Source organism: Bubalus kerabau, chromosome 2, assembly GCF_029407905.1.
Source record: "Bubalus kerabau isolate K-KA32 ecotype Philippines breed swamp buffalo chromosome 2, PCC_UOA_SB_1v2, whole genome shotgun sequence".
NCBI lineage: Eukaryota > Metazoa > Chordata > Mammalia > Artiodactyla > Bovidae > Bubalus > Bubalus kerabau.
In genome coordinates this window covers 111,857,250-111,869,758 of record NC_073625.1, presented here as the reverse complement: position 1 = coordinate 111,869,758, position 12,509 = coordinate 111,857,250, and the positions used below count along the sequence as shown (strand labels likewise).

At 39.7% G+C, this 12,509-nt stretch overlaps 1 protein-coding gene and 1 long non-coding RNA gene across 12 annotated transcripts in view; both read right to left on the bottom strand.

The window, feature by feature from the left end:
- Window positions 1–11,541, bottom strand: part of LOC129643587 (uncharacterized) — an 81,861-nt gene extending 70,320 nt beyond the window's left edge. The window contains exons 1-2 of the long non-coding RNA XR_008710395.1: window positions 11,432–11,541; window positions 8,563–8,645 (exon numbers count right to left, since the gene is read on the bottom strand). This is a non-coding gene — a long non-coding RNA (uncharacterized LOC129643587). The remainder of the gene's footprint in view (window positions 1–8,562; window positions 8,646–11,431) is intronic.
- Window positions 1–12,509, bottom strand: part of STXBP5L (syntaxin binding protein 5L) — a 466,532-nt gene that overhangs the window by 441,844 nt on the left and 12,179 nt on the right. The gene's annotated exons all lie outside the window — the stretch shown is intronic.

The window sequence follows — 12,509 nt, the reverse complement described above, 5'->3', positions numbered from 1 at the left end:
AAACCAGCTTGAACATCAGGAAGTTCATGGTTCACATATTGCTGAAGCCTGGCTTGGAGAATTTTAAGCATCACTTTACTAGCATGTGAGATGAGTGAAATTGTGTGGTAGTCTGAGCATTCTTTGGCATTGCCTTTCTTTGGGATTGGAATGAAAACTGACCTTTTCCAGTCCTGTGACCACTGCTGAGTTTTCCAAATTTGCTGGCATATTGAGTGCAGCACTTTCACAGCATCATCTTCTAGTATTTGAAATAGCTCAACTGGTATTCCATCACCTCCACTTGCTTTGTTCATAGTGATGCTTTCTAAGGCCCACTTGACTTCACATTCCAGGATGACTGGCTCTATGTGAGTGATCACACCATCATGATTATCTGGGTCATGAAGACATTTTTTGTACAGTTCTGTGTATTCTTGCCACCTCTTCTTAATATCTTCTGCTTCTGTTAGGTCCCTACCATTTCTGTCCTTTATTGAGCCCATCTTTGCATGAAATGTTCCCTTGGTATCTCTGATTTTCTTGAAGAGATCCCTAGTCTTTCCCATTCTGTTGTTTTCCTCTATTTCTTTGTATTGATTGCTGAGGAAGGCTTTTTTATCTCTCCTTGCTATTCTTTGGAACTCTGCATTCAAATGGGTATATCTTTCCTTTTCTCCTTTGCTTTTTGCTTCTCTTCTTTTCACAGCTATTTGTAAGGCCTCCTCAGACAGCCATTTTGCCTTTTTGCATTTCTTTGTCTTGGGGATGGTCTTGATTCCTGTCTCCTGTACAATGTCACAAACCTCCACCCATAGTTCATTAGGCACTCTATCAGATCTAGTCTGTTAAATCTATTTCTCACTCCCATTGTATAGTCATAAGGGATTTGATTTAGGTCATACCTGAATGGTCTAGTGGTTTTCTCCACTTTCTTCAATTTCAGGCTGAATTTGGCAATAAGGAGTTCATGATCTGAGCCACAGTCAGCTCCCGGTATTGTTTCAGCAGAAGCTCTAATCTGTATACAGTTTCTCCATCTTTGGCTGCAAAGAATATAATCAATCTGATTTTGATGTTGACTATGTGGTGATGTCCATGTGTAGAGTCTTCTCTTGTGTTGTTGGAAGAGGGTGTTTGCTATGACCAGTGTGTTCTCTTGGTAGAACTCTATTAGCCTTTGCCCTGCTTCATTCTGTACTCAAAGGCCAAATTTGCCTGTTACTCCAGGTGTTTCTTGACTTCCTACTTTTTCATTCCAGTTCCCTATAATGAAAAGGATATCTTCTTGGGATGTTAGTTCTAGAAGGTCTTGTAGGTCTTCATAGAACCATTCAACTTCAGCTTCTTCAGCATTACTGGTTGGGGCATAGACTTGGATTACTGTGATGTTGAATGGTTTGCCTTAGAAATGAACAGAGATCATTCTGTCGTTTTTGAGATTGCATCCAAGTACTGCATTTTGGACTCTTTTGTTGACTATGATGGCTACTCCATTTCTTCTAAGGGAATCCTGCCCACAGTAGTAGATATAATGGGGGCCTTGAAAAACAAAATTGTGTGCAAGATTGGTCTATAAACCATAGTCAGCCAACCTCTATTCTACATGCTTTACTTGCAATTAACTCTTGTAATACCTCAACAACTCTATAAGATAGTTACTACTAATAATATACTCCCTCCTGGGATTTCCAGGCAGCACTAGTGGTAAAGAACCCACCTTCCAATGCAGGAGATGTAAGAGACATGGGTTTGATCCCTTGGTTGGGAACATCCCCTGGAAGAGGGCATGGCAACCCACTACAGTATTCTTTCCTGGAGAATTCCACGGACAGAAGAACCTGGTAGGCTACAGTCCATAAAGTTGCACAGAGTTGGACATGACTGAAGAGACTTAGCACACACACACAAGCTGCCTTCATAGAAGAGGAAAGCGAGGCAAAAGTTATCACAGCTAGAAATTAGCAGAACCAAACAAATCTGATTCTAGATTACATGCTGTTAGTTTTGCAATCTTGTCTTGTGCTAACAAATAATTCAAATTTAACATATTCAGGAGAAGCACTTTTGGAATGGTGGAATAAGAAATGATAGAGTAAAATTCCGTTCCTCCATAAAAGCAAACAGAACACTAGCAAAGAGAATATTTGAAATCCACTTTTTCAGAACTCTGGAAATTAACCGTACTATCTAAGAAGCATTTATTTATAAAAGTGTACAAATCTTGGTAAGGATAGTGAGTTTTAAGTTGCCCTATTCCCAACTCCCTCTTCCCACTTCCTCAGTAGACTTGAATATTAACAGCCTTGTGAACACAATAGCTGTGAAAGTCAGCCTAATGGCCAATGGTAAAAAATTCAAAATTGATTTGGAATACTCCTATATGAAAGAATTATCATTGTATTACTTGTTTGATATCTCCTTGGAAGCCCCAACTCACAGGTCTTTATTTGATCTGGCCCAGACCCCATTCAGTATATATAGCCTTTTCCCTGGGGCATCTGTAAAAAATAATTCATGGTAATTGTTTAATGAAACAACTTTCTGGAGGGAAGATAATTACTGAGACAAATAAGAGATTGTCAAAAAACCTAAGAAGAAAAGCTGGGGGATAAGATATCCTTAGGGGGCTTTGAAAAGCTGCAACATATTCTTGAAAGTATAAAAAGCTACACACACATGTGCAAGGGTCTGTACATGCCCAGGAAAGGCCTGAGAAGGTTCTAGTATCTTGATTCTGGCTGACATTGAGGTTCTACATAAATAGGAAGTGAGGGATAAAGCAGAGTTGTGAACTGTCAGGGAGTTGAAGGTATGCCCCAATACACACACATTGCTCATTTGCAAAGGCTAGGAGATACATTAATTCAAAGCATTTAAGAAAATCAGTGTGCAATCATTAGTTGACCAGTAAGATAAGAAAGCAGAGACTTTAATGATGAAACATAGTAAATAATGTAGAATTGACAGAATTAGTTTAGAAAAGTGTCAACTTAAAAAAAATGCACAACATGAGATTGTGAGTTACATTTTATTTGGGGCATTATGAGGACTGAAGCTCAGGAGACAGCACTTCAGATAGCTCTGAGAAACTATTTCAAAGAGGTAATGGGAAAAGACAGTAAATATGTGATTCTGGCAAAGCAGGAATACATGCAACCAAGCACATATTTTTTGTAGAAAGCTTCTGCTGGCCTCATGAAGTTTCTGCTAGTTAAGACAAACAATCATCACCCTGAAGGATTTTAGTGCTTTTCTAGAAATGAGGAGATATAAGAATTGGCCTCATAAAATCAGTTCCTGATAATATCTAACTATCTAAAGACTTCTCCTGCCAGTTTCCCAAAGCACAGAGTGCCTTATTTCTGTTCTCCACACTGAACTCCTTCAGGGGATGTTGAGGATCAGCAACTACAGCGGCACATGATTTAATCTTTGTAGAGGCAGATGGCAAGCACCCACGGCAAGTGCCAGTTTGTGACTGCCAAAAGTTACCAAACAAACAAGAAGCAATAACAATAATAAGGGGGAAAACAACAAACCCTAGGAAAGAGGGGCCATCAATGGCCACAATTAACACATTATATTATTTTAAATGCCTAGTTATGAATAAAAAATTAAGATACATGCAAAGAAACAAGAAAAAGCAATCTACAGAAACTGTCCCAAACACTGGACTTTCTAAACAAAGACTTTATATAAGCTATTATAAGTATGTTCAAAGAACTAAAGGAAAATAAGAATGTCTTACAAAATAGGAAACATCAAGAGATGGAAATTATAAGTTTTTTCAAAAGCAAATATAAATTCTAGAGTTGAAAAGTACAATACTGAAATTAAAAATTTAATACTATGGCTCAACAGCTAATTTGAGATGGCAGAAGAAAAAAAATCAATGAACTTGAAGATAGGTCAAGATTATCCAGTTTGCAGAGAAAACAGAATGTATATATGCTTCTAGAAGTAAAGTGTCAGAAGGCTGTCAAAAATATCAATGTCAAAAATATCAAAAACATCAAAAATATCAACATAGGAACATAAAAAATATCAACATAGGAACATAAAAAATATCAACATAGGCATAACAGGAGTTCCAAGGAGGAGGGAGGGATATAGAGGGGGAGTGGGAAAGAGGGAGTGAGAGAGAAAGAGAAGGTCAGAAACAATATTTGAAGAAATAGTTGTCAGAAATTTCCCAAATTTGATGAAAAACATTAATCTGCACATCCATAATCAACACTCAAAAATTTCCAAGAAGGATAAACCTAAAGAGATCCATACTGAAATACATTGTAATAAAAATGTTTGAAGCCAAAGACAATGAATCTTAAAATCAATAAGACAAGCAATTTATTATGTACAAGGGAGCTGTAATAAAATTAACAGCTAATTTCTTATCAGAAACTATGGAGGCCAGAAGACACTGAGCTGATATAATCAAAGTAGTAAAAGAAAGTCACAGTCAACCAAGAATTCTACCCCTAGCAAAATTTTCTTTCAAAACCAGTGAAATTAAGATAGTCCCAGATAAACAAAAACAGAGAAAATGTATCATTAACAGATCTGCCTTAAAAGAAATACTAAAAGGAGACCTTCTGGCTAAAATCAAGGATATGAGACAATAATTCAAATCCACATTAAAAAAAAAGAGAGAACCAATAAAGTTAATTACCTAAGTAATTATAAAAGACATTATAAACGTATTTTAAAATTATAACTCTTTTCTTCTTCTATCCGATTACCAGCTGCTACCCGAGGGTCCAGCTTCTAATAAGCCCACATCTATGTATTGACAGATCCTGCCCAGAGCCCAAAAGAGCCAGTGGGCACTTCCCTACCTTCTCTCTCTGGCTCACTCCAACTGTAAAACCAAGTCACCAGGATCTTCCTGGAAGAAACTTGCCCAAAGTTTCTTCATCTAGCACCCCAACTTTTACAGTTGCCACCTAAGGGTGTCCTCTGTCACCAACTAGCAACTACTTTCAAAGTGCATGCTAAGTTGCCTCAGGTGTGTCTGACTCTTTGTGACTCCATGGACTGTAGCCTGCCAGGTTCCTCTGTCCATGGGATTTCTCAGACAAGAATACCAGAGTGGGTTGCCATTTCCTCCTCCATGGGATCTTCCAGATCTAGGACCTAGGGCTCAAACCCTTGTCTCTTATGTCTCCTGTAGCAGCAGGCAGGTTCTAGCAGCACCTGGGGACAGATCCCCAAATCACCTAGCTCTAATAACCAATCTGGCTTGCATTCATCCATGAGTCCCATAGGACTTTAGCAAACAAAGAAGCTGGGATTTTTATTTTGTTTGGGGCTATGCCACGTGGTTTGCAGGACTGTAATTCCCCCACCAGGGACTGAACCTGGATCCTTGGCAGTGAACCCACAGAGTCCCAACCACTGGACCACCAGGATATTCCAAAAGAAGCAGTTTTTCATCAGGCATGTGAGCTCTCCCTGCAGCCATATGTGCAGGCTCAGTACAGAAGGGGCAGGCAAAATTTCCCATCTCCCAGTTTGCTCCCAGAAGGGTTTGCTGTGAACCTTAGTAACTGGTGCCTGAGAGGCTAACTTTTAATCAGTACACGTCTGGTGATGACTGGAATCCTCCCAGGCACCCAAAAGAACTGGTGGGCTAGTAAACACTCACCCACATTTTCCCTCTTGCATATTCCAACACAACCAAGTTTCCAGCTTCTACCTGGAAAAAGCGTGTCCATCTAGCACCTCAAATTTTGAGTACTATCTGAGAAATGGGCCTTTAAGTCACCTAGCTCTGATTGCCAACAATGCTTGGTATTCACAAGTCCCATAGAGTTATATTAATTTTTTTAAAAGGAGTTTTCAAACAGGCACACAAGCAAAAATGCCTATCTCCCATTTTTTTCCTGGAAGGGGTCTGACTGCATATTTCACCAGATGCTGCTTGAAGTCCTGGCTTCTAACCAGCCTGCCTATGGAAGCTGACTAGAATCCTTCCAGGAGCCTGAATAGGCATGCTCCTGCTGTAACCCACTGGCTCACTCCAGTAGTAAAACCAAACCTCCAGCTTCTCCCTGAGAGAATCTAGTCCACACATCTAAGACCTTAACTTTTACAGTGGCCACCCAAGGGAATGGTTCTCAAACCACTTAGCTCTGAGAGCTATCAGGGCTCAGCATTCACAAGTTCCCCAGAACCACACAGAACAAAGAGGTGATTCTATTTGGTTCATAAGCACTCCCAGAAACTATTCCCTCTGGTTCAGCAGAATTAGTAGCAAAGAAAACAATGTTCCCAGTTTATCTGATACAGCCTAAAGTGCATGTCTAATGTCCTGACTTTCCTAGACATTGCCTGAAGGTCAGGCTTTGTGGACTCTAAAATGTATATGGAATCACAAAAAGCTCCAAATAGCCAATTCCTGATTTCAAACTACATTACAAAGCCATAGTAACCAAAATAGTATGGTATTGGCATAGAAACAGAAACATATACTAACGGAATAGAATGGGGAGCCCATAAATAAACCCTTGCATATATGGTATCAATTTTCAGCAAAGATGTCAAGAACATACAATGGTGAGAGAATAATCTCTTCAATAAACGGTGTTAGAAAACCTGGAAATTCAGTATGGTGGTTCTTCACAAAATTAAAAATAGAACTACCATATAATTCACCAACCCCACTGCTGGGTATATATTCAAAGGAAACGAAAATAGGATATAGAAGAAATATCTGCATTCTCTGTTCACTGCAGCATTATCCTCCAGAGTCAAGGTATGGAAACAACCTAAGTGCCCATCAATGGATGAATGGATTAAAACAAAAATGTGGTGAATATATATATACACACACACAATGGAATTTTATTCAGACCCAAAAAAGAAAATACTGCCATTTGCAATAACATGAATTAACCTGGAGGGTATTATAATAAATGAGTTCAACAGATAAAGACAAATACTGCATGCTATCATAATACACATTCTTTAAAAAAAAAAGTTTAACTCATAGAAACAGACAGTAGAGTGAATGTTGCCAAGGGCTTGGGGTCAAAGAAATGGGGAAAGATGGTAAATGGGTACAAATTTTAATCTATAAGATGAATAAGTTCTGAGAATCTAATATATAACATAGTGATTACAATTAATACTGCATTATATAACTGAAGTTTGCTAAGAGAGTAGAACTCAAGTGTTCTCACCAAAAAAATTAAGCACGTGAGGTGATGAATGTGTTAATTAACCTTATAGGGTGAATTATTTGACACTGCATACACACTTGATCAAACCATCACATTGTACACTTTAAGTATAATACAATTATTTGTCAGTTATACCTTAATAAAGCAGGGGTGGAAAGATAAAAGATCACAAATCAATAACCTAAACTTCTATCTTAAGAATCTAAAAACCCAACCTAAAGCAAGTAGAAGGAAGAAATAATATCAGAGAAGAAATAAGTGAAATGTAGAATAGGAAAATACATAAAATCAATAAAATCAAAAGTTGATTCTTTGAAAAATTCAACAAATTGACAAGTTTTTGGTAAAATTTATCAAGAAAAAAGAGAAAGTATCTACATTTCTAAAATTGGGAATAAAAGAGGGAGCATTCCTACTGACTTTATAGAAATAAAAAGGATTATAAGGGAACACTATGAACAATTGTATGTCAGTAAAATACACATTACAGATGCAACTGGACAAATTCCTACAAAGACATGAGCTACCAAAATTGATTTAAGAAGAAGAAAATCTGAAAGAAAGAAAGACCTTCTGAGCCACCAGGGAAACACCAAGAAAATCTGAACAGACCTTTAACAAGTAAAGAAATTGAATTAATAATTGACAAATTTCCCAAAAGAAAAGCCCAGCTTTCCAACACTTCATAAATTCTCCCAAATAATAGAACAGGGGGAAATACCTCCCAACTGATTCTATGAGGCCAGTAATATCAAAAGGAGACAAAAAAAAAAAAAAAAAAAACCTCAAGAAAGAAAAATAGAGACTAATATCCTTTACGAATACAGAGGCAAAATTCAACAAAATACCAGAAAGCAGAATCATACATCACAACAAAATAGGATCTATCCCAGGAATGTATAGGTAGTCTGACATATGAAAATCAGTGTATAATGCACCATATCAACAGACTAAAACACAGAACCACATGAGGTAGTAGAACAAAATGGCTAAGAGCACTGTCTCTGGAACCAGCTACATAAGTTTCTCCACTAGCTCCACACCAGCTCCATTGTGGGATCCAGGGCAAGTCAGAAATCTCTCTATGCCTATTTCCTCATAGGTTATTTTGAGGATTGAGTTAGTAGACTATAAAGCACTTAGAACAGCGCCTGACACAAAGTGAGTGCTAGTCAAGTACTTTCCTTTGTTATTATTTTTTTCTAATTACTAAACTTGTTAAAGATCATGAAAATTATAACTTCTCTAACTCCAGATTATATTTGCCACTGTGCCCCAAGTATCTCAACTGACATACTCAAATTTACTATCTTTGTATGCTATAGAAATGATGTTGAAAATTGACAGATGCTTTCAGAGATTAAAATAAACTCACCAGTATAAGAAAAAAAAAGTTTACCATAATCAAAATCTTGGTGTTCCCTACTCAAACCTGTTCTTCTTTCATTGTTTTCCTTCTCAGAAAATAACATCACCCAGTTTCTAAGGCCAAAAAAAAATATTTAAGTTAACTTTGCTTTCATTTTCCCCCTCATAGGCAATATCCAATGGACAAGCAAATTCTTCAAAATTTATTCCAATTCATCCACTTCCTACCTTCTCAGCAGTAGCAGGTTTCAGCTGTCATCACCCCTCTGTGGATTACTACATTCACCTCCTGGCTGGCTTCTCTGCTTTCACCCCTGCTCCCCTACAGTCTAGCCTCCACATTAACACTTGTAAATTGTAAATCAGATCACGACTGTTTATACCATGCCCTACAGGGCCCAACATAATCTGGCTCCAGGACACCTCTTTCCAACCCTGTTATCTGTGAATATCCCCCCTGCTCTCAGCAACCTAGCCACAGCTAATATCCATGCTGATCCTTTCGCTGGCCAAGAACATTCTTGCCTTAGGATCTTCATACCTGCCATTTCCTCTGCAGGAACACCCTCCCCCACTTGGCTCCTTCTCTCAATTCATTTGGATCTGTGCTCAAATTTTACCTCTGAGAAATGCTTTGTCTACAGCACCCTGCTCCTCTCTATCTTCTTATCCGGATTTATTTTTCTTCATAATATGTATTGCTACTTGACATTACTCATTTATCTGTGTTTTGCCTGTCTTTTTCCATTCAAGTTGAACTCCATGATTCTGTTTTGTTCACTGCTGTATTCTTGGTGCCTAGAGCAGTACCCAGCATATGGTAAGTGATAAGTATTTGGTGAATGAATGAAGACAAAGCCATCCAGAGAGCAAAAAGAAAGTCACGTAGGGAAGCCAGATGTCTTTGAGAGAACTGGAGAAAGCAGCCTGTCTCCAGACCTGCTTTGACTCCAGCCAGATTTCTAGCCTCACTGACAGCCCAAGTATATCCTTAGAATAGCCACTCCCCTCATTTATCTCTGCTGCTGCTGCTGCTAAGTCGCTTCAGTCGCGTCCGACTCTGTGCAACCCCAAAGATGGCAGCCCACCAGGCTCCCCCGTCCCTGGGATTCTCCAGGCAAGAACACTGGACCAGGTTGCCATTTCCTTCTCCAATGCATGAAAGTGAAAAGTGAAAGTGAAGTCGCTCAGTCGTGTCCGACTCCTAGCGACCCCATGGACTGCAGCCTACCAGGCTCCTCTGTCCATGGGATTTGCCAGGCAAGAGTACTGGAGTGGGGTGCCATTACCTTCCCCGTCATTTATCTCTGGTTCCTCACAATTGAAAGAACTAAACCTGAAATTGTTACCAGCATTGGGGTGTCAAATACTAGTCCCGAGGAAAGTGTGGCACTGACTGTGGCCTACAATCAGGGTGAGGAACAGTAGCATCTCCCCATTTTTGTATGAAAAGAAGGAAGTGTAGAGTTTGAGAAGGAAAGGCTGGAATTATAGGCCATGGACTGGGATAGCTTGAGCCCCTAAGAGATAAATCTTTCAGGAGCCTGATGGTCCTTGCCTTAGAGCATTTATGAGGAATAAAAGTAAAGAAGAGGGGTTTATTACTTTTCATTTTCTCAAGTAAAGCACAGCAGGAAAGAGGCAATCTTTTTTTCCAGACTGCCCAGCTAGTGGCAGACAAAGAAAAACAGGGCCTGTGTATGACCTTGTAGAGCCATTGCAACCTTTTTGCCTCTGTCCTGTGTCTTACAAATCAACATGTCAGGGAACATCCACACTGAGTGCAAAGGAGGAAAAGACAAATTATACTGCCCAGCACTGGAAAATCCCATGGACGGAGGAGCCTGGTAGGCTGCAGTCCATGGGGTCACTCGAGTCGGACATGACTGAGTGACTTCCCTTTCACTTTTCACTTTCATGCATTGGAGAAGGAAATGGCAACCCACTCCAGTGTTCTTGCCTGGAGAATCCCAGGGACGGGGAAGCCTGGTGGGCTGCCGTCTATGGAGTCGCAGAGTCGGACACGACTGAAGCGACTTAGCAGCAGCAGCAGCAGCACTGGAGAATCATGCAGAAGAGGACTGCTCTGTGGGGCTTCTGTGCATAGCGAACTCCTACAGCAGAATCAAAACTCAGTCTGCTTGGTGAGCAAAAGATAAGCTTTTCTCCAAACAGTTGAGAGAATCAGCTGACAGCTCTGGGGTTTCCTGGTCGTATTTTATATCCTTCTATCCCACAAGAAGCTGTGTTGGTTCTCAAAGTGGCACCTGATCGGGAAGAGCAAAGAGAGACCAAAGAAACAGGCAGATCATTTTGTGAAATGAAGTATTTCCTGCCTTATCAGTAAACAAGGATGTCATAGCCATCAGCGATTTGGGGCCTCCAAATGTGAATTTCTGAGCCTGAAGGGCACCCAAAAGGGAGACAATACTTGTGATCCAACAGTTGTAGGCTGGGCTGCTGCCACTCCCTAGGAGGAACTAAGAATGTAAAAAAAAAAAAAAAAAAAAAAAATCAAGACGCAAGGTACTGGCCCCCAGAGAGCTGAGGTGCATATAAAAGAAATTATTTTAGTGAGCCTAGAGGCTTGTATCTTCCCATACAAAGAAGAGTGCTAAATTCCTTGAGATATCTGGTTTTCCTTAATTAACAATAATCTTTTGATATTCTTGCTGCAAACTTCTATATAACCTGACTCCTCCCCCATGCCGCATGGCCTCCTCTGAAAAGTTCTCTCAGGATCACCTGAGATGCTGTCTCCTGGGCTCGAAGTCTGAAGAATTCCCACCAAATAAAACATAACTCTCAATTTCTAGGTTGTGACTATTGTTTTAGTCGACACATTCCAGATTGGTAAGTGGCAGTTTCAACAAGCAAGGGCACTTACTCATAAGACTTACCTTGAGTAGCCACAAAACAAGTAGATTTCCATGCTCTCCTACCTCTCTGGCCAGAGTCTGAAAGTTCATATAGAGGCTTTAACCTGGTTAGTCATGTATCCAATCCAGATGGCTCAACAACACATTACTCTTTCAAGGCTGTGCCCTTGGAAAAGTTCCCACTGTGGGAATGGTGGGCAGAACCAACATTCCAAGGACAGGGGAGGGAGTGAGGAGCTTCTGATGCCCAGGTCCAGCTCTCAGGTGGGCACATTCTCTTGATTACCTCCTCCAACAAAATGGGCCTTAGAGTGCAAGCTTAGAGTGGGAGGGCAGACCTTGCTGCAGTTTGCAAGCCTGGAGTGCAAGTAGGAACAAGGAATGTAGAAGATGTACACCCTTAGCTCTTCTAAGAGGTACTGCTCTGTTCAGCACTCTGATGGTGTCCATTTAACCTGGTTGTATATAAGTAGCATAACCTTTGCCCTGTCGCTTTAACAGCGTTGTTGAGAGAACAAACAGGCTCCAGATTCCAGGATATTAGTAAATGTTTCTCCATTGCCTCTCTTTGTTATTTGAATTCATAAGAAGCAAAACATTTACAAGCTATCATATAAACTTCCAATAAATTCAAAGAGATACCTGTGCTCTCTTCTGCATTTGACAATCACAAATATTCAATGATTTAAGACTAAAAACTTTATTGTTTTTAAAAATAGTCATTTTAAGACCTACAGTGAAATTCATCTCAATCTTCATTTCAAGAAAAATTTCCTTATTTAAAAATTTAAAGCAAGGTATTAATTACAGTTAGGTATGGCTGTAAGTAACAGTGACTTAAACAAGGCAAAAGTTTATTTCTGGATCAGGTCAAAGTAAGGTGGCCTGGGGCTGCTATGAGAATCCACAGTCTTCAAGTATTCATACCTTTTCCACATCACTGCTTTGACATTCTGTGACAAAGTCTCTACCCTCATGGACAAAGAGAAGAGCTAGAGTTTGGTCATCACGTCAATTTTCCAGGTGGAATGATAGAGAAAGGATGATGAAGGACAGAAGACACCCATCAACTGCTTTGTAAAATGGTTTCCTGAAAGGT